Consider the following 22,906-nt stretch of genomic DNA (forward strand, 5'->3'; position numbering starts at 1 on the left):
GAGTGAGAGAATGTTTGAAGTTGAGTCAGCACAGCCTGACTAAACACCTGCCCCCAGACAGTTAACTTGACCGGAAGAATATTTCTTGAACAAAGTCCCCTTCACTAGGTACCATCTTCCTCCTGAGGTAGCTGTCCTTACCCTGTAGGAGGGAAGCAGCCTTTGGAATTGCCCCTCATTGCTCACCCCAGTGATTCGCTTTCTGCCTCTCCTGGGAAGTGCGAGGCCCTCCTTCCTGTAGTCAGTGTTCTGAAAGAAGGACAGTTTTCTGATAAGTGTGTAAAGGGGTCTAGCCACAGCAAGGCTAAAGCATAACCAGTGTGGAAAGGCTAAGCGAAAGGAAGGAGGGTGAGAAGGAAGTGTGAAAACAACCTGGAAATGCTGTCCCAAAGCTAGACTTTGCTCCCCACCCACCCAGGGGAGCAGCTGGAGGCCTCAGTGCAGCTGCCTGCCTTGGAGCCTGAGTAGTCTGTGGTGACATGACTGACTGATACACGTTTCCCACCTCACAGACGAAAGCTATCCTGGCCTTCTCAGGGTCTGACAAATTATCTGTGACAGATAGCTTTACATGTAAAATTTAATATGTTATGCACAAATCCTAATTCCATGGGGCAGAGTCACCTCAGCTTAGGTTGGCACTTAGAGGGCTAGAGTAATGGGCGGCTGACAGAGCAGCTGCCTAGGGTGGACAGCAGAGTCCTGACAGATCCCTTCCATCTGCTGCTCCCCAGAGGCAGGACAAGAAGCTGACAGCATATTGCATGTTCTTCTCCAGGAGACCAAGGGCATGTGGAAGGAGAACAGGGGTACCTCTGGTTCTTCATTCTTGTTCCAGTCAGCATTCTCTGTGCCTTCCGGGTGTAGGAGTGGGCACAAAAGGAACAGTGTTCAGAGAAAGCTGATGATCAGAAAATACCTGTTGGGGCATCGAGGATAACTGGTGACAGTGGCTGCAGATGAGTGTCTCAGTCATCCTCACAGCAGTAGCAGTGCTGCAGATGAGTGTCTCAGTCATCCTTACAGCCATAGCAGTGGCTGCAGATGAGTGTCTCAGTCATCCTCACAGCCATAGCAGTGGCTGAAGATGAGTGTCTCAGTCATCCTCACAGCAGTAGCAGTGGCTGCAGATGAGTGTCTCAGTCATCCTCACAGCCATAGCAGTGGCTGCAGATGAGTGTCTCAGTCATCCTCACAGCAATAGCAGTGGCTGCAGATGAGTGTCTCAGTCATCCTCACAGCAATAGCAGTGCTGCAGATGAGTGTCTCAGTCATCCTCACAGCCATAGCAGTGGCTGCAGATGAGTGTCTCAGTCATCCTCACAGCCATAGCAGTGGCTGCAGATGAGTGTCTCAGTCATCCTCACAGCAGTAGCAGTGGCTGCAGATGAGTGTCTCAGTCATCCTCACAGCAGTAGCAGTGGCTGCAGATGAGTGTCTCAGTCATCCTCACAGCAGTAGCAGTGGCTGCAGATGAGTGTCTCAGTCATCCTCACACCAATAGCAGTGCTGCAGATGAGTGTCTCAGTCATCCTCACAGCCATAGCAGTGGCTGCAGATGAGTGTCTCAGTCATCCTTACAGCCGTAGCAGTGGCTGCAGATGAGTGTCTCAGTCATCCTTACAGCCGTAGCAGTGGCTGCAGATGAGTGTCTCAGTCATCCTTACAGCCATAGCAGTGGCTGCAGATGAGTGTCTCAGTCATCCTCACAGCAGTAGCAGTGGCTGCAGATGAGTGTCTCAGTCATCCTCACAGCCATAGCAGTGGCTGCAGATGAGTGTCTCAGTCATCCTCACAGCAATAGCAGTGGCTGCAGATGAGTGTCTCAGTCATCCTCACAGCAATAGCAGTGCTGCAGATGAGTGTCTCAGTCATCCTCACAGCCATAGCAGTGGCTGCAGATGAGTGTCTCAGTCATCCTCACAGCCATAGCAGTGGCTGCAGATGAGTGTCTCAGTCATCCTCACAGCAGTAGCAGTGCTGCAGATGAGTGTCTCAGTCATCCTCACAGCAGTAGCAGTGGCTGCAGATGAGTGTCTCAGTCATCCTCACAGCAGTAGCAGTGGCTGCAGATGAGTGTCTCAGTCATCCTCACACCAATAGCAGTGCTGCAGATGAGTGTCTCAGTCATCCTCACAGCCATAGCAGTGGCTGCAGATGAGTGTCTCAGTCATCCTTGCAGCCGTAGCAGTGGCTGCAGATGAGTGTCTCAGTCATCCTTACAGCCGTAGCAGTGGCTGCAGATGAGTGTCTCAGTCATCCTTACAGCCATAGCAGTGGCTGCAGATGAGTGTCTCAGTCATTCTCACAGCAGTAGCAGTGGCTGCAGATGAGTGTCTCAGTCATCCTCACAGCTACTGCAGTGGCTCAGATGTGTCTCAGTCATCCTCACAGCAGTAGCAAATGGGAGCACAAAAATAGTCATCTGAAGAGCACCTGCTCTCTCCAAGGGCTATGCTGAGCCCTGTGTTTACTCTACCCGAACACAGTAGGTCATCAAAAATCATCCCTTGAGTGGAATTCTATTCTCACTTTCCCATTCTAAGAAAAGGGCAGCACCTGGAATTTCACCCCCAAATGGCCAGATGTACACTGCCCGGTACCTGTGTGTAGCCTTGTGTGAAGTGCTGCAGAGGTTCAAGGCTGACGACGAGGTGTTGAGGAGCTGGGCATCTTCTTGGGAAGATGGGACTCACTCTTGAGCATGGCCTTTCTGTTACCTGTGGTCAAGGCTGGGAAGGTTGCAAAGACAGAGGGACCAGACTGAGAACTTCACTCAGTGTTTCCAAGTTCCCAGCACTGTCAGAAAGGATTCAGAGACTGGCGGACAGAGTGAGCAGAGGAGAGGCCACTCACTGCAGGACGGTTACACACTCGGTGTGAATGCAGGCTTCTCAAGCTCATGCTGGCCAGTGTTGAATAGCTCATCTTTTGGTGAATCTTAATGGAGGGGAGGATATTTCTTGAATTGAATGGCAGGGGGCAGGGGCAGAGAATGGGATGGAATTTTCCCCAATCAGATTTCTCCTGGTTTTTTGTCCTTCTGTGGGGCTTTCCATATGTGGCAAAGTGGGCGTGGCGATTTTACCAGGTTAACGATATGGAGATGCCATTTTAATGAGGCAAAGGGCAATTAGTGGTCCTCTTGGTCAGCCATGTTAGCCCCGGTGGTCTTGGGTGGTCTTGTTGCTTTACCCTTGAGGGTCATGTGATGTCCTGTAACAGTCCAGCTACCTCAGTCTCTAGCCCCCTTGATGTGTGCCTCCTTTTTCCTGTGCCTGTGTAGGTGACCTCATTTTCTTGAGGTAGTAAAGGAGGCTCCTTAGGGGAAGGAAAGACCACAGTGCTTGACGTCTAGATATGGTTTGAAAGGTGCCCGTATGTGTGTGGGGGGGAAGGGGGGATGGCCAAAGCAGCCACCCAGTCCTGAGTGCAGGCAGTGGCTGGTAATGACCAAAGGAGATGGCTGACTGAGGGACAAGACTAGAGTGTGGGCAAGGGTGAGAAAGTTGGGAATATGGGTAAGTCAGATTTGGTAAGCCCTGGAAGGTAGCCAGTGTGTGATCTTATCCTGCTGACAGGATGCAACCATTGATAGATCGTGCTAGAAAGAGATGGGATGAAGTGAGATTTTAGACACTTTAGATGGCAGCCTTAGGGTGGCCTCATCAAAGAGAGGCCAAAGTGGGGAGCAGGTCTGGGAGCTGTGGCAGTGGAGAACACGTGAGATGTGGGGTCAGGTGAGCAGTCTGGAGTGGAGGAGCACAGGGAGGTCTAGGGATAAGAGGAACTGATGGCCTTGGTGACGCACTGACATCTGGCAAAAAGGAGGACTAGGAACGAAACGCTTGTGTGAGCAGCCCGGAGCAGAGGACCAGCCTGAGGCAGAGACAGAGAAGGCTGCCTGGCAGTCTGCTTTCAGGACCGAGAGCTTCAACAAGTAGATGGGGGAGTCAGACCATAGGAGCCGCAGGATTGGCTCCAGGAGAGTGGAGACATCGCGTTTGATCTCCTAGGACCTTTGTTAAACAATGTACACTGTCATTTCAAGAATACCGTTTAATGTTTAACCCTAACAACCACCTTGCAGTGGTTGCTACTGCTGTCCTTATTAGTGGAGGGGCACGGGGCAGAGAGCAGCAGAGTGATTCGCCCAGGGTCCTTCTACAGAAAGCATGTGTGTGGACACAGAGACATACTTGCCTAACAAAACTACAGTCCACAGAGAGGCTCATATAAACAGCCAGGCTCAGGCCGCTCAGGCCGCTCAGGCCAAAGAGCTCCTACTCTAGGAATGTCCGCACCTGTAATCCCAGCACTTGGGAAACTGAAGCAGGTGCATAGTAATCTGAGACTACCAGGGCACCGCGCAAGATCCTGTCCAAGTTTAATCAGAAAAGGAATTTGAAAAGGAACCAAAAAAGCAGCACCTGCTGCAGGTCTCTTATTCCCTGTCTTCCTGGTGTCTGCCTTAGCCCACATCCTGGGAGCCGCCCTGCACTGGCGCCCAGTTCTCCAGAGACGCCTTCTCTGCCCCAGCTTGTGGGCTGCCTTTGCCTGTCTCTGCTGTTTTTCCGTGACTCCCTCCCTCTGCCTCCTTCTGCCCTCTTTGTCTACTGTGAGGGGCTCCCTCTCTACCATCTCCCTTTCTCCATGGCTTTCTCTGTGTCCCTCTGTCCCTCCCCTCCTCCCTCCCCCGCTCCCTTCATCCACCATCCTGGAACAATTGCCTTCACCTTTCCAGCTGAAATGCCCAACTCCCCTTCCTCCCCCTCAGCCCTGGGCTGAGCTGAGCTCACTACGGAAGGAAGGGCTGAGGAGACCAGACAGTGACCAGGCTTGAAGGCTCGCCTTAACAAGAGAGTGGAGGAGTGAAGTCTCGGAGTGATCACACGTTAATCATTTTACCACACACGTGCATGTGTGTGTATGTACACAGATATAAAATGTTTTTGCATTTATAAAATATAAACTAATGGAACAGCAGACAACAGAAGCTGAACACTTTGAATGGAAGGACCATGCAAAAGCCTCCGAGGTGAGGTCTCTCTCTGCCTCCGGTCCCTACCCTAGTCCTCCACTAGTCATAGAAGCCAGAACTTCGTCCCCAAGGCCAGTCATGAACTTCTCTTTCTGTGTGAGGAGTCCTTACAAAGAAAGTCTCTGATAGTGTGTGGCTCCCTTGACCTCCATTTCAGTGGCAAAGGAACCCAAGCAGGCCTTGCTGAGCGCCTCTCTCATTCACAAGTACGTGAGACCACAGTCTTTTGGTCCAGTCCGTTTCTACACAGCTGTCGGTCTTCACTGAGCCTCGACATGAAAGGATACATTTCCCCCACACCTCCCAGTCTTTGCTTCTGAACACTCCTCTGTCACCTAAAACTTTGATTAAACCCGTCCTGTTTTCTTGTTCAGCTGACTCTAGTGATGGGTGAGAAGAGGGCTTAACCCTTCTCACCCATCCAGGAACAAAGAAATACCTTGACCGCGTGAGGCTTAGATGGTCGGCATGCTATCATTTTCTTCCTAAAAAATATTTGTACACATGCTGATTTTTCTTAATTATAAGCTACTAGAGAACAGAAGACACATCTGACATATGCCTGACACTAGAAATGATGGCTGTTGGATTCAAATGCCACCTCTACCACCGGCGACTGTCCGGCCCTGGGACAGCTACCTGGCCCTCCAGCTTCCATAGTCTCCTCTGTACGAGACTGATAGAGGAGCGAATGAGACCACACATAGAACTGTGCATAGATACCGCCAGACTCAGAAAAACCCTCAGCACAGTCCAGCTATTCTGTGCATTATTTGTTTAAAATTATTGATTTCATTGATTAGAAAAATAGTGATGAACTATCCTCCCAGAAGTCTAGTGAGGACTAGGCAGGGCATTGTCTCAGTTCTTCTTGGTTACTGTGGAGGTGCAATGCTTGGAATTAGCCATTCAGTGCCACTGACCCAAGCAGGGCTGAGGCTCAGTGCTGGCTGGAATAGCAATTCCAGGGATTGTTTGTTCCACCAGTGCCTCACCCCTGCTCTGGAGATAGGGCAGCTCCTGGGAGAGGCAGAATCAAAGTTCATACCTAGTTTCCAGAATGTCACTGGGTGAAAGAAATGTTGAGATTTGAGTTGCCCGATGGAACTCGGAACAGGTCTTTCTAATCATGGAAATGCTGTGCTGTCTCCACAACACAGTGTGGTTCACACAAAGTCTATATCAGAGAAGGATACAGATGCCTTTGGCCTGTGTCCCCCAGCCTAATGCACAGGGCGTTGTCAGACCTGAGGAGAGGCTGTGAATAGAAGCAGATGAAGACCCCAGATTCACTTATCCCAAACTGGGGCCAAAAGGAAGCAGAGGTACCTGCACAGACCAGACACTGAGGCACCCCCAACCCAGCCCACAGCCTGTCCCCACCTCCCCAGATTAACAGAGCTTAAAACTCTTCCAGTCAAGATAGTCTCACTCTGTGACTTCCTTTCCACATGGGACAAATATGCCCATGCGGCCCAAACAGAAGAGACTTGCTTAAGAGAACATGCAGTAAGCCATGACCAGACCTGAGGGTCCTGCATTGTATTTCAGTTCCTTCCAGTTCCTCAGCCAACTTAAGACCGCATTTCTTTCCTTCACAAATACTTATCGTGTACTTGGAGAACAGTGCACGAGGTATCAGGGATGGATACAAAGATTTGGGGTAGGGGGAGGCAATCCTGTGCAGAGGTGAGGTCCCTAAAATGAAAAGGCAGATGCCTTGGTTTTTAAAGCTTCTGCCAGCCCTGCCATGCTCATGCCCATGACTCATGCGGCTGGATCAGCCTGCTCCATGTCCCATGTGGTTGGGTCAGGCCCTGAGCTCCTGTTTTGAGGGCGGCACCCACTGCTTTCATTCTGCTGAACCGGCTGCTGTGCCGGGGTGTGGGGTCACAGCACCAACGATTGTCCCCACTACTCTCCTTGGTGTTTCTGTATCTCCCCAGCCAGATAGTGAGTCTGGGAGGTCAAAAGAGAATGCTGCTTTTCATGCCTTGACCCCTCACTGGCCAAAGCAAGGCCGGAGTGGCTTTCTGCATTCTTCCATGTGTTCTTCCAGCTGGGCACTGGTGCAGTGGTGGGTTCCAGCAGGAGACAGACACAGCAGGTAGCATTTTTGATATTCCTGGAAGTTCAGTCATGGCAGGCGTACCGGGGCACTAGTCTGCTCCCCTGACCAAATCTCGCCTCTTCCTGCTGAGACAACAGAAGCTTCCTCTCCCTCAGTAACACAACTAATGAAGGCTAGCCACCAACATCGTGAGACTGTCTGTAGATTAAATGACTCAATAGGTATAATATCTGAGAGGAGGGATCAGCACATAGCTAAGTAGCAGTGTACCCAAGGAGGTATACCTTTTCTGCTGGCATTTCTGCTTGTGCTCTGCTACTGTTGACCATGCATCCTGGAGAAATGGAAAGAAGAACGGAACAGGTGGGTGGGGACAAGTCCACTTCCTGTGTGATTGGCATTTGGTGAGAAGACAGGGCCTAGTGGATGATTATTCCCATCAGTGAGGTTAAGACATGGGGCTAAAAAGAACCCCTTTTGTCTGACCTGTAGTTTTCCCTGTCTCATAAGCAGGTTGAGAGCACTTGATAGGCAGTCACATTGACCCTGGATTCTGTCTGCAGACATCAGATCAAGGATTGTGGGCCAAGCTCAAAGATAAAGGGCATTCCTGTAGATATCCAGACTGAGTAGGATTCCTGCACAACATTCTGAAGAGGTCACATTTGAACTAAACTGCTGGGGGAAATACAGTTAACACAGAAGTCCCCTGTGCTTCCTTCCTTAAGCTTTTGCCCAAGTAGCAGGCTGGGAGGACATGCTCTTCAGCTTGATCTTCAGGCGGCAAAGGGGAAGACTTGCCCTTGATGACTGTGCTGTCCATGTGCTGAGATGCAAGAGACCTCGGCTGTCACCAATGGCAGCCCCTTCTCTTGAGTAAGTCGCTCCTAGATTTCACTGTGCAAGCTGGGATGCATTAGGCTTCAGGTGAACATCACCACACATGTAGTGGCCCAAACCGTGGGATAGGCATTGTTTGCTGGAGAAGGGTCCCAAGAGCCACCACTCCCAGGGCTACCTCGACAACTGTACAGCCCCAGGATGCTGGGTGCTCTTGGCTCAAAGGAAGAGAACATAACACACTCACAAGGAGTCCAGAGGCAGAAAGAAGTGGGGCAGCCTTGGGCTTCCCCTCACTCCACAGTGGCCGCTCTAGCAGGTCCTACGGGGGAAAGAAGCTTGGAAGCCAGCAGCCAGCAGGTGACCCTGCAAACTAGGATAAATCAGAACAACGTAGATGCGCTAAATCAATGGAAAACCTCACCCAGAGGTCAGGAATGATGATGGGTCCTCAGGCTGATGACATGGGTGGGTCATTTCTTCATTTCTTGCCTTTGTCTTCCCACATCAGCTCAGAAGCTCGAATACTGCCCCAACAGGAATTGTGGGCAAAGAAACAGCTGGGTGGCAGGTAAATCTTGGTGCACAAACCTAGTGGCAGCAGCATCCAGGCAAGACTCTCCCCAGATGAGCAAGTGGGGTCAGATGCCCACAGTGCAGGCCTGGTACCCTTGTCTCGACCTTCTCCAGCATGCTAGGTTCCCTGGTCATTGCCAAGGCCCCAGTCAGCATCCAGTCTCTTAGTTTGCCATGCCTGGCTTCTTTGCCACACCATGCAGAGGGAAATGGCTGTTCAAGTGTGGACCACTAAATCTCTACATGGTGGGTGACTGGAGACAAGTTTTTTTTTTTTTTTTTTTTTTTTTTTTTTTTTTTTTTTTTTTTTTTTTTTTTTTTTAATAAGCAGGAAAAGTGAACAGTAAATGAGAATCAACCACAGGCCATAATGTGTCTCTCCCACCATCTCTTTGTGGTTCACTTTTACATACCTCCACTCCATGCAGCCCCAATTGCTCTGATCTGATAGTTTACAAGAAATACGATTACAAGAATGAGAATTAAAATTCCAATTATCAACCCAGGTGAGTGCCCCCTACCTGCCACTCCCTTTGAGTGTCTGAGACCCCATACCCCATCACTGCCACAGGAGGACCTTGTCTTTGGAAAGGGAGTATCCTGGGTACCTCCTTTGGGCTCAGAATGGGCTTGAAGTTGACAAGCTTCCAAAAGACCCACTGCCTTAGAAGACATTGTGAACTGCTTAGAGAGCCTGCCTGGCCGGGGCCATATTTAGAAGTTTTGGAATATTGAGAAAATAAGAACATCAAAAACAAGAATTTTAATGTATTTTAAGTGCATATGCTTGAGACATACCACAGATGTAATGGAATAGGGTTATGCTCCCTACAAAATAAGTATAGGATTTACCAATGTATTGACTTACAGTGTTAGAGCTGGCCACATGGTCCTATCATGGGACACAAGCTGGAGCTGGTGGTGAGCTTTGTACAGTTTACCCCAAGAGGTCTCTCTGGGGCTATACCTCATGCCTTATTTGATCTTTGCCCTCTATTAGTCCATGTTCCTTTGTAAATGAATCTTTCCTTCCTAAACACATAGAGAGAAGCCTGTTGAACCAGTAAGGCACATTTTGTATTGTTGAAGGGAGCCAGAGAATGAATGGGGCTGTGTTTTTTTGAGGTGCCAGAATCACGTGGATGATGCCGTGAATCATAGGTTCATAAAGATAGATAGCCCAGGCAGTATCTGTCCCACCTAACCCAGCATGGAGATCCCACTAAGTGTATGTAAGGGGTTTGCAGTGTTTTATGTGGGGTGGAATTATGTACTCAGCTTTCTGTTATTCTAATGAAGTACCTGATGAAATTAGTTTACAAGAAAAGCTTGTAAAAAATATGAATTATTTATTCACAGATTTGGAGCATTTAGACCAAGGTCAGGTGGACTTTGGTCTACTAACAGGTGTGCCATGTTAAAGGTGAGAAATACATGGCAAAGAAAACTCACATCATAAACCAGGGAACAAGAAGAACAAAAAAGTCTGGGCACATCTCTTTAACTCCAACACTCAGGAGGCAGAGGCAGGAGGATCTCTGTGAGTTCCAGGACAGCAAGAGCTACATAGTGAGATCCTATCATAAAACGGGACAGGGGGCTGGAGAGATGGCTCAGTGGTTAATAGCACTTTCTGCTCTTTCAGAGGACTCAGGTTCAATTCCTAATGTCCACATGCCTAAGATCACAACCTTCTGCCTTCTTCTGGCCTCTGCAGACACCAAGCACCACAGTATACAAACATACATGCAGGCAAAACACACACACACATAAAATAAATAACTGTTTAAACGACGACAGAGAAGGAGCTAGGGCCCACGTCACCGCCAAGGGCATGTCTCCGGTGCCCTAAGGATCCCCTACAAGGCCTTGCTTCCTAAACATCCCACGTCCTCCCAGTAGTGCCATCCAGGAAAGCATGGACCTTTCGACAGCACCATCCTGGAAGCTGGAAGCAGTGTCCACCTCACCATCAACACCCACAACCGTTCGTGTGTTCACCTGATCCTTGTTTCCTTAGCACCCCCTCTTCTCAGACCTCAGCGGTCTGCCACAACTCCCAGAAACCTCTAGTGGTAAGTTAGGAAGCTCTGGTTGCAAGTGATTGAAGACACAATCAAACTGGCTTATTAAAATAAAAAGGAGCCCGCTGGAGAGCTGGGGCTTACGTAGCTCTGTGGAAGAATGCACTCCCTCATAGTCACAAAGCCCTGGGTTCGATCCTCAGAACCAGAAACATAAAACAAGAATGACAGTCAGCTGACCAGTGATTAAAAAGTCTAGCGGCACTACTTCAGGTGAGGTTTGATTCTCCCGGATTCTCTCTGAATATGCAGTCAGTCTCCAACCACAGACTCCACCACAGGGCTTCCCCACCAATCGGGAAACAGGCTGCAGCAGTTGTCCTAAGCCAGAGCACAGGGCCATCTCTCTCCTGAGTACTATGCAAGACCTGGGATCTCTGCCATCTTATTGGCCCAATTAGTACCGACCAAGGCCTGGCACTGAATCAACTACTGTGACCAAGGGATGAGACTCTGATTGGCTGAGGGGTTCCTAGGATAAGAGGGAATTTCCCATAGGAATACCAGAAATTCACAATAAAAGAACGGAACAGAAGTGGCTACTGAGGAGGCCATCGTAAGCCACGTTAAGTCTTTCCTTGACTTTGGCCCTGACAGCTGTGTCCGTGTGTGGAGAGGGATTCACATGGTGATGGAAGGCCAGCCAGGCTCCTTCTGGTCTGTACATGATAACCAAGCTGGCCTGGAACCAGCAATCCTCTTCCCCTAGGGGACAGCCAGGGCCCTCCGGGATCCCAAGTGACAGAACACATGGACACTCAGCCCTCCTCCCACACCGCTGGCCTCACCTGCCTTCCCACTGGGGCTACTGAAGGAGATAAACGGGGGAGATAGGCAGTTGGCAAGGAACTGGGATCTTTCCCACCCTGTCTGAGACAGCTGGGGCTGCTACAGTGAGCCTCACTTTAGAGCTTCTGGGAGTGGTAAGGTCATCCAGGAAGGCCAGAGGCAGGCTTCCACAGCCGACAGGCTGGGAGTTCTGGGCCTGCCAAAGCTGCCTTTGTACTTCAGGCTCCCACTTAGCTGGGCTTCTCGTTTGAAAAGCAGAGCTGATACGGGCACCTGCTCACAGGATTGCCCCGACCGACCGACACACTTTAACACACGGCAGAGACGAGAGCGGTGCTCGCTCCTAAGAACTCCATAAAGGCGGGCTGTGATCCCCAGTGTCACAGCTGCTCAAAACCAGACAGAAGGACAGCAGCACCCAGGGGCCGCTGAGCTACCACAGGAAAGAAATGGAGTCATCTCCTCAGGGAAAGAAGCCAGGAGATGGGGAGCCTCGGCACCTGCCCACTTCGTCACCTTGCAAGGAGGAGCATAGGGGCCTTCTGAACCAGGCCTGGCAAGAGAAGCCCCAAGACGTGGACACAGGAGGGAAGGAAAGGCTCGGAAGGAGGACAAGAGCCAACAAGGCTGCATGACTGCCGTGTGGGGACACTGGGTAGAGTCACCCCGTCAGGTGTCTTAGCCTTGGAAACACTCCTGAAATGGCAGCTACTTCTAGGAATGCCGTTCCCCACCCCTCCAACTGAAGGTATCTTCCCCTCTCCTGATAGCATCCAATTCATTCACTAATTCATTCATTCACGTATTAATTTGAGAATGTTTGTGGTGCCCTGCTGTATGCCGATAGGATTGTAAGCACTGGACACGCGCACGCGCGCGCGCGCGCACACACACACACACACACACACACACACACACACTAGTTCTTCCTTGCCTGCTCTCTGTAGAGGCCAAGCTGATACGAAGTGGGAGGAACTAGCTGTAGTAAGAGACATGAGCGGGGAGGAGAGCACATGCCAAGGCCATAATAAGCAGGGGTCCTGACCCAGTGTGAGAGTCTAAAAGCAGCCCAGTGTCAGTGGCACCCAAGAGTCAAAAATGACCAGAAGAGAGGGTAAGGCAGCAGAAGGAGGTGGGGCAGCCCTGTAAGAAGAGCTCCTAGGCACAGAAGGCATTTGGCTTTGTTCCTGGCTCAGCCACTGCAGGTTGTGAGCAACCTTGGCTTGCTTTGGAAGATTACCATGGCTGGAGCAGAATGCTCAGAGCAATTGAACAGTGACAACAGACGAGAGCTGTGAGACTCCTACAGGCATCCCAGGATGGAGAGGAGCGCTGTCAGGCCAGAGAACTGGGCTTGTTCTGGGTCTGCCCATAGCCTGCCTGACACGATACCCTTCCTGGTTTCCCATGGCGTAGCCTGGCAAAAGGCACTAACCCCTGCAGATGTCTGTCAGGGAGCAGATGGAGACCCTACTACCCCAGCCCTACCCTCCCTACACTGGGCATCTCAGGAGAAACCACTGCCAGCTTATGCAACCACAATGCTGCTACCTCCTCTCTTCAGTGCCAGCTTAACTCGGCCCCAGCCCTGGCCTCGGTTCCCTCATCTGTAAGTCAGGGATAGAGTTTATACTCGGATAACCAAAGCCAGTTCTTGCAACACAAAGGCTCCAGCAAATGTCACGGTAACACACTCCACCACTGGTGCCCACAGACCCTTTCTGACCCAGACAGCAATCTTCATCACTGGGCCCATGTGATGAAGCTAGCAGGCCCAGCTCTTCTCCTCCCTTCCTCTGCAGCCCAGAAGCAGCCATGGCTTCCTGAGGACATGTAGACTAGGATCATTTGCCCAGACAAACTCCCCTCCCCCAAGATCTCTGGCCTGAGGTCCCCAGGGCAGAGTCCTGAAATAGCTCAGTGCTGAACTCAGTCTCTCTTCCAGCTCTGTGGGAGCCCTGCAGCTTCCCCTGCCTTCCTGCTCTACTTTCCATGGCAACCCCACGTGCTGCCCAGAGCCCAGACCAGCTGGTTTCCCAGATGACAACTGGCCAAGGAGTAGAAAGGTGGTTCTCCTGACCCAGGGTGGCTGTCTGGGAACAATAGACCTGTAGGTCAAGGCTCTTACTAGGGGCTCAGTCTCAGTTTTCAGTCTGTGGTTGTGAACCTAAATCAGTGGTTATCAACCTATGGGTCATGACCCCCTTGGGGTCAAATGACATTTCACAGAGGTCACCTAAGACCATTGGGAAACAGATTCATCACAGTCGCAAAATTCTAGTTATAAAGTAGCAATGAAAATAACTTTATGGTTGGGTGTCACCACAACATGAGGAACTATATTAAAGGGTCACAGCATTAGGGAAGTTGAGAACCACTGACCTAAATGATGATGCCCTTGACATTTCCCTCCTGGGACCAAGTACAGGCATTCCACTGTGCAGCAAGAACCTGGTGCTGAGGTCACAGAATAGTGTATCTTCTCATGGAAAACCACAGAGTACAGCCTTTGCAGTCAGACAGGGCCGAGGGTGCAGGAGGCTCCCCATTTCAGCTCTGTGACCCCAGGCAGCTTCTTTAACAGCCCTAGACCTCAGTTTCTTCATTGGCAAGATGTAAATACTATCAGTGTTTCTCAGGCAGGATCTAGGCTCATCTGCAGTAACAATGTCTTTGTTATGGCAGCATACACAAAGTAGAAATCCTTTCTTACTTACAGAGTGGGGCCCTCCTTCCTGCTGCTCTGTCACAGGGTTTCTGATCCCATTGTGATCTGAAACAACACTAACTACCACTGCTAACCAGTAGCCATAGAGGCAGGAAGGTGTAACACAGGAGTCTGTTCTCTACCAGGAAGCAGTCAGACAGACAGCATGGCTCATCCACTCGTGTGGATGGGGGCCCGGGTCATATATCCTTCTCACCAGGGAAAGGTCATCAGACTGGAGAAGGTCGTGCATGCTAGGCCAAGGAGTCCAGACTCCACAGTGTAGGCCACATGGTGTCTAAGTTAAGTGAAGACCCAGTGACAAGCAGTCTTTAGAGAGACTGACTTGGTATGTAGTAGAGTTGCAGGTCTTCTGACTGGATATGGTCTCATCATGTAATTTTGCTTCAAACTTTAATCCAAGACCCAGGACTCTCTCCTGGTCCCGATGTCAGATTCCTTACCCTCACTGGCCATTGAGGGCCAGCCTTTCCTTGCAGGGCAAGGACCTTGCTTTACTATCTAGACACTCAATAGTTTCACCAGAGAGCTGGTCCTTAACCACTCAGCCTCAGAGACTCAGCCCTCCTCCCGCCTGCTCAGAGGAGGTTCGGCAGCTGCATAGCTCTTACCTTGATGGAGTGTCCCTCACTGTCTGTGGTAGCCCCAAGAATAGCACATTGCTCTGAGTCTGTGGTCCTATGCTGAGTCAGGCTTCCTCTAGCATGGGTACAGCTCACATCTCATGGAGCCAGTTGGGACAGAAACTGCATCTGTTTGTGGGGACCACAGCATACATTTCCTGTGGTAAGCACCCACCATAGCAAGGAGGCCTCTTGACTTATGGCACCATGTTTCCCACGCCTTCTTATGTTTGGAGTAACCCTCATAGCCAGGTCCCTCCTTTCATACAAGGGGACACAGGAGGCACAGTGTAAAGAGATTCACTCAAATTAATAATGTCAGGAGAAGCAGGCCTGGGGTTAAAACCAGGTGCCTAGATCTGGCCCCGAGACTTCCTGCCTGGGAGCCCAGCTCTAATGGGGACCAAGAGCCACACTCCCACACCCCCATACCACCTGCTCTGTGGCCCTGGCGTGTCCAAGTGCCCTTCCAGGGCCACTGGCAGCTGCTTATCTTGCTGTTTCCTTTGTCCCACAGCATAAAGCCCTAGTGGGCTCATCAGCCTGTGGTAGAGAAGCCCAGGTTTAGCCACAGTCTCGCCTGCCATCATCCTTCAATGTAGTTGGAAGCTACGTAAGACTCGGGGTCTCCTTTGCACTCTGTTTGCCTCCAGGAATAGCAGAAAGGAGCGGTCCTGGACAGCCGGGTGCCTGGCCCTGTTTCTGCATTTCCGTATATTAACTCGGTCATGCCTTCTCTTTCGCCCCCATGAGAGCGCTATGTTTACAGGATCATGACTTATATGTCAGTTCTGTTACTATCCTCATTTTACAGTTGACAAGTCTGTAGTTCAGAAATACTCGTCAAAGGGCACTCTACTAGTCAGTGATCAAACTCAGGCAGTGTGGCTCACTATTAGTGAGGAGGTGAGTCCAGGTCATCCATCCCCACCCCAAGACCTACAGTCTTAGACCAGGTGCTGAGCTGTGCCCCTCCCATCCAAGAATCATCAAATGCTGAAATACAAGGAAAAGGCCAGTGCCATAACAACTCTAATGTCAGCTATGCCCCAGCTGGCTGACAGTGCCATGGTCAGATGAGGCCAAGGTGCCCGTAGAACAACAAAGCCCCACCCCACCTCCATCCCTAGGGTTCTGCCAGCCTTGGTGAGAAGAAGAAGGACTGCCCAAGTGTCTCCATCTTGACCATGCTTGGGACTGTGAACCCAAGCATGTCCTTGGGCCCAGGACCCTGGGTCCAAAAGCTTCCAAGCTATATTGGAAGGAGGAGGACCTCCAATATAGCCCGGATTCTGTTTGGTGCCTGACTTTTTGGGGATAAGTATGTGTTAAGAAGTGGGGAAGGAACTGGAAAACTATCCTTATCTCTTAAGCCTCTAGCCTGGTGGTGAGAGCAGCCAGTATAGAAGATGGTACTCTTCGATGTGATTTCTTCCTTCTTTTCTTTCTTTAAAGACAGAATTTCATAGTGCACCCTCAGATGACCTCAAATTTAACAATGTTTCTGCCTCAGCCTCCCAAGTGCTGTAATTATAGGCATGCACTACCATGCAGGCCTCGGTGTGGCTTTCTGGAATCTGTCAGGAGAATCAGGAGCACAGGCTGCCTGAGACCCCCAAAATAATCAGAAGACAAGGCCCTGGCTCTTGGTCTAATGTAGTCCATCCTTGACCAGGGGTGCACCAAGCCTAAGCTCAGTGGACAAGAGGAAGAGCATTGACCCTTCAAGAAAAGCAGAGCCCAGCTCTGTCCCCAGCCACCTGCTCAACTACAGACATGTCCTTCGCCCTGCAGCCTCTGTTTTTTTTTTATCTGTTAAAGCTCAGGAGCCAGATCTAAGATTTCCCCCTCCACCCGCCCCCACCACAGTGACAGGAATCCTGAAAAGTGCTGTCAGTTCTCCCAGAAGAACTCAGTAGCTAAGTTTAGGTGATAGCTAAGCGCAAAGCTCTTCCTTTGTGTCTAAAGGGGAAAGAAAACCCAAGCTCCAAATGCAGGGCACGTGGTGAATTGAAGACGACTTTCTCCCAGGGCCAGGGCCAGTGCTCTTGACAGTGCGGCCAGCCAGGAGAGGAGCCCCTGTGAGCACCTAGTGTGGCACTGTGCACCAGAAAAGGGCCTGTAGGAAAAGATGTTGTTCTTGCCCAGTGGGAGCATTCATGTGGATGCTGTAAAGAAGCTGAAAACCAGCTCTTTTCCTCTGAGGATTTGACCACTCAGTCTATGACATAAATCAACACTAGATGAGAAAAAGAACGTAGCCATTTTATCAAGTGCTGAGGCATAGGAGGCTGAGATGCAAAGAGGACACTTCTGTGTAGAACTTGGACAAGGGCCTTCTGAGGAGACGGTTGAGGGAGGTTTTGCAGAGGAAATGAGACTGTCTTGTGCTCTGGTCAGAGTGTCCCAGGTAACACCTCTGTGGTCCTGTCTGGTCCAGGCGTCAACTGCAGTCTCTGTACCTGTGTGAAGATGCTTCGCAGGCAGGGCTGGCTTGATTGTCAGGTAGAAAGCTCTGTCTATGTTTGCCAGGAGCTTACAAAGGTAGATGTCTGTAAATTTCTTTTACAAAAGACCAACTTTGAGTCATCCAGAGTCTCTATCGGCTCTCAATTCCCGTTTAGAGCACGCCAAAGAAATACGTTCAGGATGTGTCTTGTACCCTTCTCTACGTAAGTCACCAACCCACTAATTAGAGCCACTAAGACAACAGAGCACATCGAGTGCTGCTGTCACTGTCTTTGTGTCAAGGGCAGCCATGTCTTGGGGATACAGGCAGAGAAGACAGGCTATCTAAGCTGTCAGCTGCAGTCTGATCAGCCACACGGCTCCCTGAGTGGCTGAGAGCTGGAGGTGGTTTTCCAGAACTCTACTTGATGAGTGAGAAGGCCGAACCTACTGAGCAGGCTCAAAGCAGAGGGTGCCATGACCAGGGAGGCCTTTGGGCAACTGGGTGAGGGCATTGTCACAAACAGTTTGCACATAGCTTATTGATTGGCCCACACTCCCAACACCAAGCGCACGGGCAAGTGTTCCATGGCACCATGCAGGCATGTGGATCACATCGAGTGGAGATGGGATGCTGCTATGAAACATCGCTCTGCAGCAGCAGCACCCCTGCCCTACCCTCCGACTCCCACTGCCTCTCAGCCCAGTCCAAGTCTGGAATCTGCCAGTCAACAGCCGAAAGGAACTGCAAATTGTGTAGCCAGTATCCTGCCCCTCTGCAGTATCCTGCCTGCCCTTCACAGGTTCTTCTGAGACCTAGGCCTTGGCCTTGGGGCTTTTGTCTGCACTGTCTCCTCTTAAGCTACCAGTCTCTGACCTGGCTCTGCAGTCACCTCCTTTGGAAGCTTTTTCCTGGCCCCCTGACACTCAGACATCTGGGAGTTATTTCCTTCAGGGCCTTATTGTGCTGTGTGTGTGTGTGTGTGTGTGTGTGTGTGTGTGTGTGTGTGTGTGTGTGTTTGTGTGTGTCTGTGTGTCTGTCTGTGTGTCTGTCTGTGTGTGTCTGTGTCTGTGTGTGTCTGTGTCTCTGTGTCTGTGTCTGTCTGTCTATGTCTGTATCTATGTGGTATGTGTCTGGGTGTGTCTGTGTCAGTGGTATGTATGTGTCTGTCTGTCTGTGTGTCTGTACGGTGTGTGTGTGTGTGTTAGAGAGAGACCAATGTCTGTGTCCTTGCTAGGTGTAAGGACAGAGACAGGGTCCATGACTGATTAGAATTAGTAGGAGAATGCTCTGAGCAGTAGTTGTCAAGCTGGCCCCCACCATCAGTGTACACCTCTCCAATCCATTCTCCACACCTGAAAGGGCCCTCCTGCTCCCGTCCAGTTCAGCCCCGGAGAGAGCTGCCTTCCTGCAGTCTCTGACCGGCGCTGTCCTCTCAGACTGCAGGTCCAGCTGTGCCTCGGTGCCCCAGCCTCCCAAAGCCATCTTCAGAGAACTGAGTACCCGGCAGGCTTGTGCTGTCAGAGGTCTCGGATGTCCAGACAAGCCCAGACCTGGGCCTTAGAAGAGATGGGTGGTGTGGAAAGTTGGAATTACAGAAGACTTTACTTGTCACACAGCCTCTGGGAAGCCTTCTGAGGACTGGATCCCTCTTTTCCTAGATCTAGGCTCTGGTCTAGTAAACTCTCTCCCCTCCCCCATGGCAGTCAGTGTGAAGTGTGGGTATTCGTGGGGACACTGTTGATGCAGGCAGTGGCCAGCTCCTCGGTGGAGAGTGGCTTTACTGTCCCTCAGCTCTACTCAGCTGATGGGCTCCTGTCACTGACCAGCAGACAGAGAAGGGTACATACAGGCTTGTGTCCTTTGGTCAAAACGTGGTCTCCTGGTCACACTTTTCGGAGGAGTCTGGAAAATGCCTTGCTGTTCCCTAAGGAAGAAAAGACAACATGCTGTTATCAGTAGACAGATAGCCCTGGTGTGTATTTTAACCTGATTGCTGCCAACTCATGGGAAAACTGCCTCCATCACAGTTTGAGGCCTGGTCTCTTGGCTCTTTTGTCTGTTGCCAGTTAGTACTTGGACCTAACTTAGAGTGCTTCCCTCTTCTTGTGACATGGAGTGATGCTGAAGATTCACCTTGTCATCCACGGATGTGACAGAACATCCCAGCTCTAAAAATGGTGATGCTGGGATGAATGCGCCATGTGGAGTGGCTCTGGAGCATCCTTCCTGGTTCTGTGTGCCAGGCAGAGGTCTGGGGACATCGCCCAGGTGATGACAGCAGCTCCCTGACCTGGCATTTATACTTTGGTGAAGTACAGGTTTCAGCGGTAGAAGGTCAGCCTTTCACTTACACTTTTGCGGTTATATATATACATATATATATACATATATATATATATGCTTATTGAAAATAAATCACCAACATATCAAATATATAATTTCACATATACTTAATATAAGACTAATTTCTAGGCTCTACAGATACAGGTGAATAAAAGTGGTACTTGAGTGGCAAGTTGGGGACACTACGGGATTTTGCTCAAATGCAAAGCCACCTTGTTTGATGTGTGGCCCCAGGGTGTGCTACCTCCATGGCCTCTGCGTCTGCTTCCTTCTCTGTGGCATGCCCTCTGCCACAGGCCAAGCACATGGCAGTTGGTGTGTCAAATGATTGACAGTAGAACCTGGCACATATCACGTGTTGGATGACGTTAGATGCTCAGGTTATTAGGGAACACTGTACTGTATCATTTAATTGTGCCGACAACCTTGTGATATAGGTGTTATTACTACCAGTTTATCAATGAGCAAAGCTGCTTACCTGGCTAGTAGCAGAGCCACACTCTGACTGCAGGTGTGCCAGCTCTGGCTCTGGCAGTAACTTAGGAGGCCACTCCAGGAGGGCCCCATTTGTTTCTGAGCCTCACACTGCCCATGCTGCTGGAATATTCTTGCTAGGTCAGATGACAGAGTATGACAGTTGTGTAAAATCCCAAAAGCGTTTTCCAGAATAGCTGCACCAGAAGTGTGTAAGCTTCCATTCCAAGACACTGTCACTGGCGTTTGGATTGTTATTCTTTTCATTTTTTTTTCCTAGTTCCTGATGACTCCTTTTAAATTTAACACCTTTGAATATGCCTTTTGGTCATTCTATGGTACGATATGTTTTAACTTTTTATTCTCAGCACTTATTAGAGCTTTATTAATGAATTATAAAGGGATTTTTAATTTTTAATAATTATTGGGGGCGGTAGTGCCATGCACTGCCATGTGGAGGTCAGAGGACAACTTAGGAGTCAGTTCTCTCCTCCCACCGTGTGGGTCTCAGGGACCAAACTCAGGTCATCAGCCTCAGCGGCAGGCACCTTTACTGAGCGATCTTGGGGCTTTTTATATCCTGCACACAAGGTCTTTGTTGAGTATATATAGACTGTAGCTTTAGGAAAGGGAATGTTTTTAAATGCATTAATTGCTGAATGTTGAATTGTCAGCTTTCAAGCTTGTCCTCCTAGCCCTCACCCTGCTTTTGAGAGTCGGAAGAATAATCTACAGGTAAAGGAGATTCATAGACAGTCCAAGTCCCAGCTCCCAGGACGTTGACCTCTGCCCTCTGAACCTTATTTTTGTGAAGTGTGAAATGGGGATAGTAAAGCACCACCTCTTTGGGCTGTTGTGAGGAGGCAATGAGATAGTGATGGTAACACTTCTCTCCAGGACCCAGCACCTAGCAAAGTGTATCAGAGCTGAAACATGCTGTTGACATTCTTGCTAGGCTCTCAGTGCCCCCAGGCTGCACATCCCGACTTCTTCTGTCTTCCTTAGTATGTATATAGGAAGCACCAGCTTCCTTCCATTATGTAAGTGAAACTTTGGCTGCCTCTTCTACATCCCACTTCCTGGTCCAGAATGGCTCCTGAGCCAGCCCCTTCTTATCCGCCCAGATAACCACTCCATCAGTAGCCCTTCTCCTGATGCTCCAGCATTATCCCCCTGCCTCTGCTTCCCTATTGTCTACCCTATATGTGCTGCTACAGTTACCAAGAGTTGCCTTTCTAAGCTGGAAACTTGAGGCTCCTGGGTGGGTTTTTGGGGGAGACCACTTTGCAAGGACAAGGCTTGGCTGTCAATGGTCTCATCCCTGGTTATAAATAACAGTCTCTATTCTTAGCCAAACAGCAGTTCCTGCTGCCCTGCCTCCTAAAGCCTCCATTGGGCCTCTGGCTGTCCATACTGAAGACAGGCCACTCCTTCGCCTTTGGCAGGGCCCAGTCCTTTGATACGTGATCAGAAAATTCAATTATAAAGCCAATTACTGATTTCCTGAGCTTTACAAGAAGACATGAAAGTTTGATTAAGTTTGAATTCCTCTTTGGCTAATTGCCAGCCAAGGCCAAATGGGTTGTGGGAGATTTTTGTTCTTGATTCTGGTATTTTGTTTTGTGGCAGTGTTCCCGGGATGGGGGGGAAGGTTTTGTTATGGTCTTTGTGCCCTCCTTCCTTGCTGAAAGGCCCTTCCTCTGTTGTGATGCATGAGATGTAAATCCCCCAAAGACTCGTTGCCAGGGTGACAGTCTCCGGAATTGAGCTCAGCTAAACAAAGTCCTTCAGATTTGAAGGGAGCAGTGTTTATTTCCCATGCAGAGGCAAGCTCTATCAGGCCGCAACAAGGCTGTGTTCAAGGACGCCTGCCTGCATGAACAGGGGTACAAAAGCAGCTCACTAGTCTCCTCTGTGTATCTACCGCAGTGTGGCTGGACTCTGGCTGCTTCCCACCGACACAAAGGGATATGCAGATGCCTGCCGAGGCCACAGAGCATGGCTTCTGAGGGTGCCTCTGACCAGATGGTTGCCTCGCCCAAGAACCTGGCAGTGCTGGCCCTCAGCCAGGGACTGGCTACTAGGTGCCAACACTCAGGCCTGGGATAGGTGGAGCTGGGGAGCCACCCTGTCACCTTAGCTATTTCAGCCACTTCTGGGAAATAGAACTGGCCTGTGACCAGAGCAGAGTGGGCTCCAGGTCTGCGTCTGCGTTGGCTCTGGGGTACCATTTCTTCATGAGATGACCCCAGGTTTCCAGAATGTGGTGCCGTCCTACACCTCTTCTTGAAAGGTGTGCATCAACTAAGAAACTCAAAACTGCCCTCTCATGCCTGAAATTCCCCACATAGAGATAGAGCCCTTCCTGTTTCCTAGGCTCTTAGGGTTCTAGAGCCCTGGTTAAAGTCCTAGACCCCTGGAAGAAGAAACATCTGCCCACAGAGATTAGCCCCCAGCTAATGGGCACTAAGGACAAAGCCCAAGGTGGATCAGATAAACCTCACCTGCCTCCAAGCTCCATTATATCACAAATGTGTGACCTCTTCCCCCAGATGGCATTGGCAGTGCTACACACCTTACAGAGCACCCACATTCACCCGTACCCCCTCATCCACACAGCAACCTCTCGAGCCAGAATACAGCACAAAGAAGGAAGCCATAGCTCAGGTGGCCAGCCTCCGTGGCCGGCGTCACAGAGCTGGTGGGAACAGATTCTAGAGTTGGCCTTGGAGTCCTGAATCTAAACCCGATCCTGTTTTGCTGGCACACAACCTCCAGCTGCATGGATGTCTTGGGCCCAGCACACCTGCTTGATTGGATTGGCTTGCTGGTGTATGTGTTTGTTTGTTTGTATAAGGTGAGAATTTTTGTAAGGTCTGAATTCG

The 22,906-nt window shown here is 50.2% G+C and overlaps 1 protein-coding gene across 3 annotated transcripts in view; it reads left to right on the forward strand.

Annotated features, from left to right (window-relative positions):
* The window catches only part of Gnao1 (G protein subunit alpha o1), a 161,391-nt gene that overhangs the window by 87,563 nt on the left and 50,922 nt on the right, over positions 1–22,906 (forward strand). The window lies entirely within an intron of this gene.

This window comes from Peromyscus leucopus, chromosome 5, assembly GCF_004664715.2.
Source record: "Peromyscus leucopus breed LL Stock chromosome 5, UCI_PerLeu_2.1, whole genome shotgun sequence".
Classification (NCBI taxonomy): domain Eukaryota; kingdom Metazoa; phylum Chordata; class Mammalia; order Rodentia; family Cricetidae; genus Peromyscus; species Peromyscus leucopus.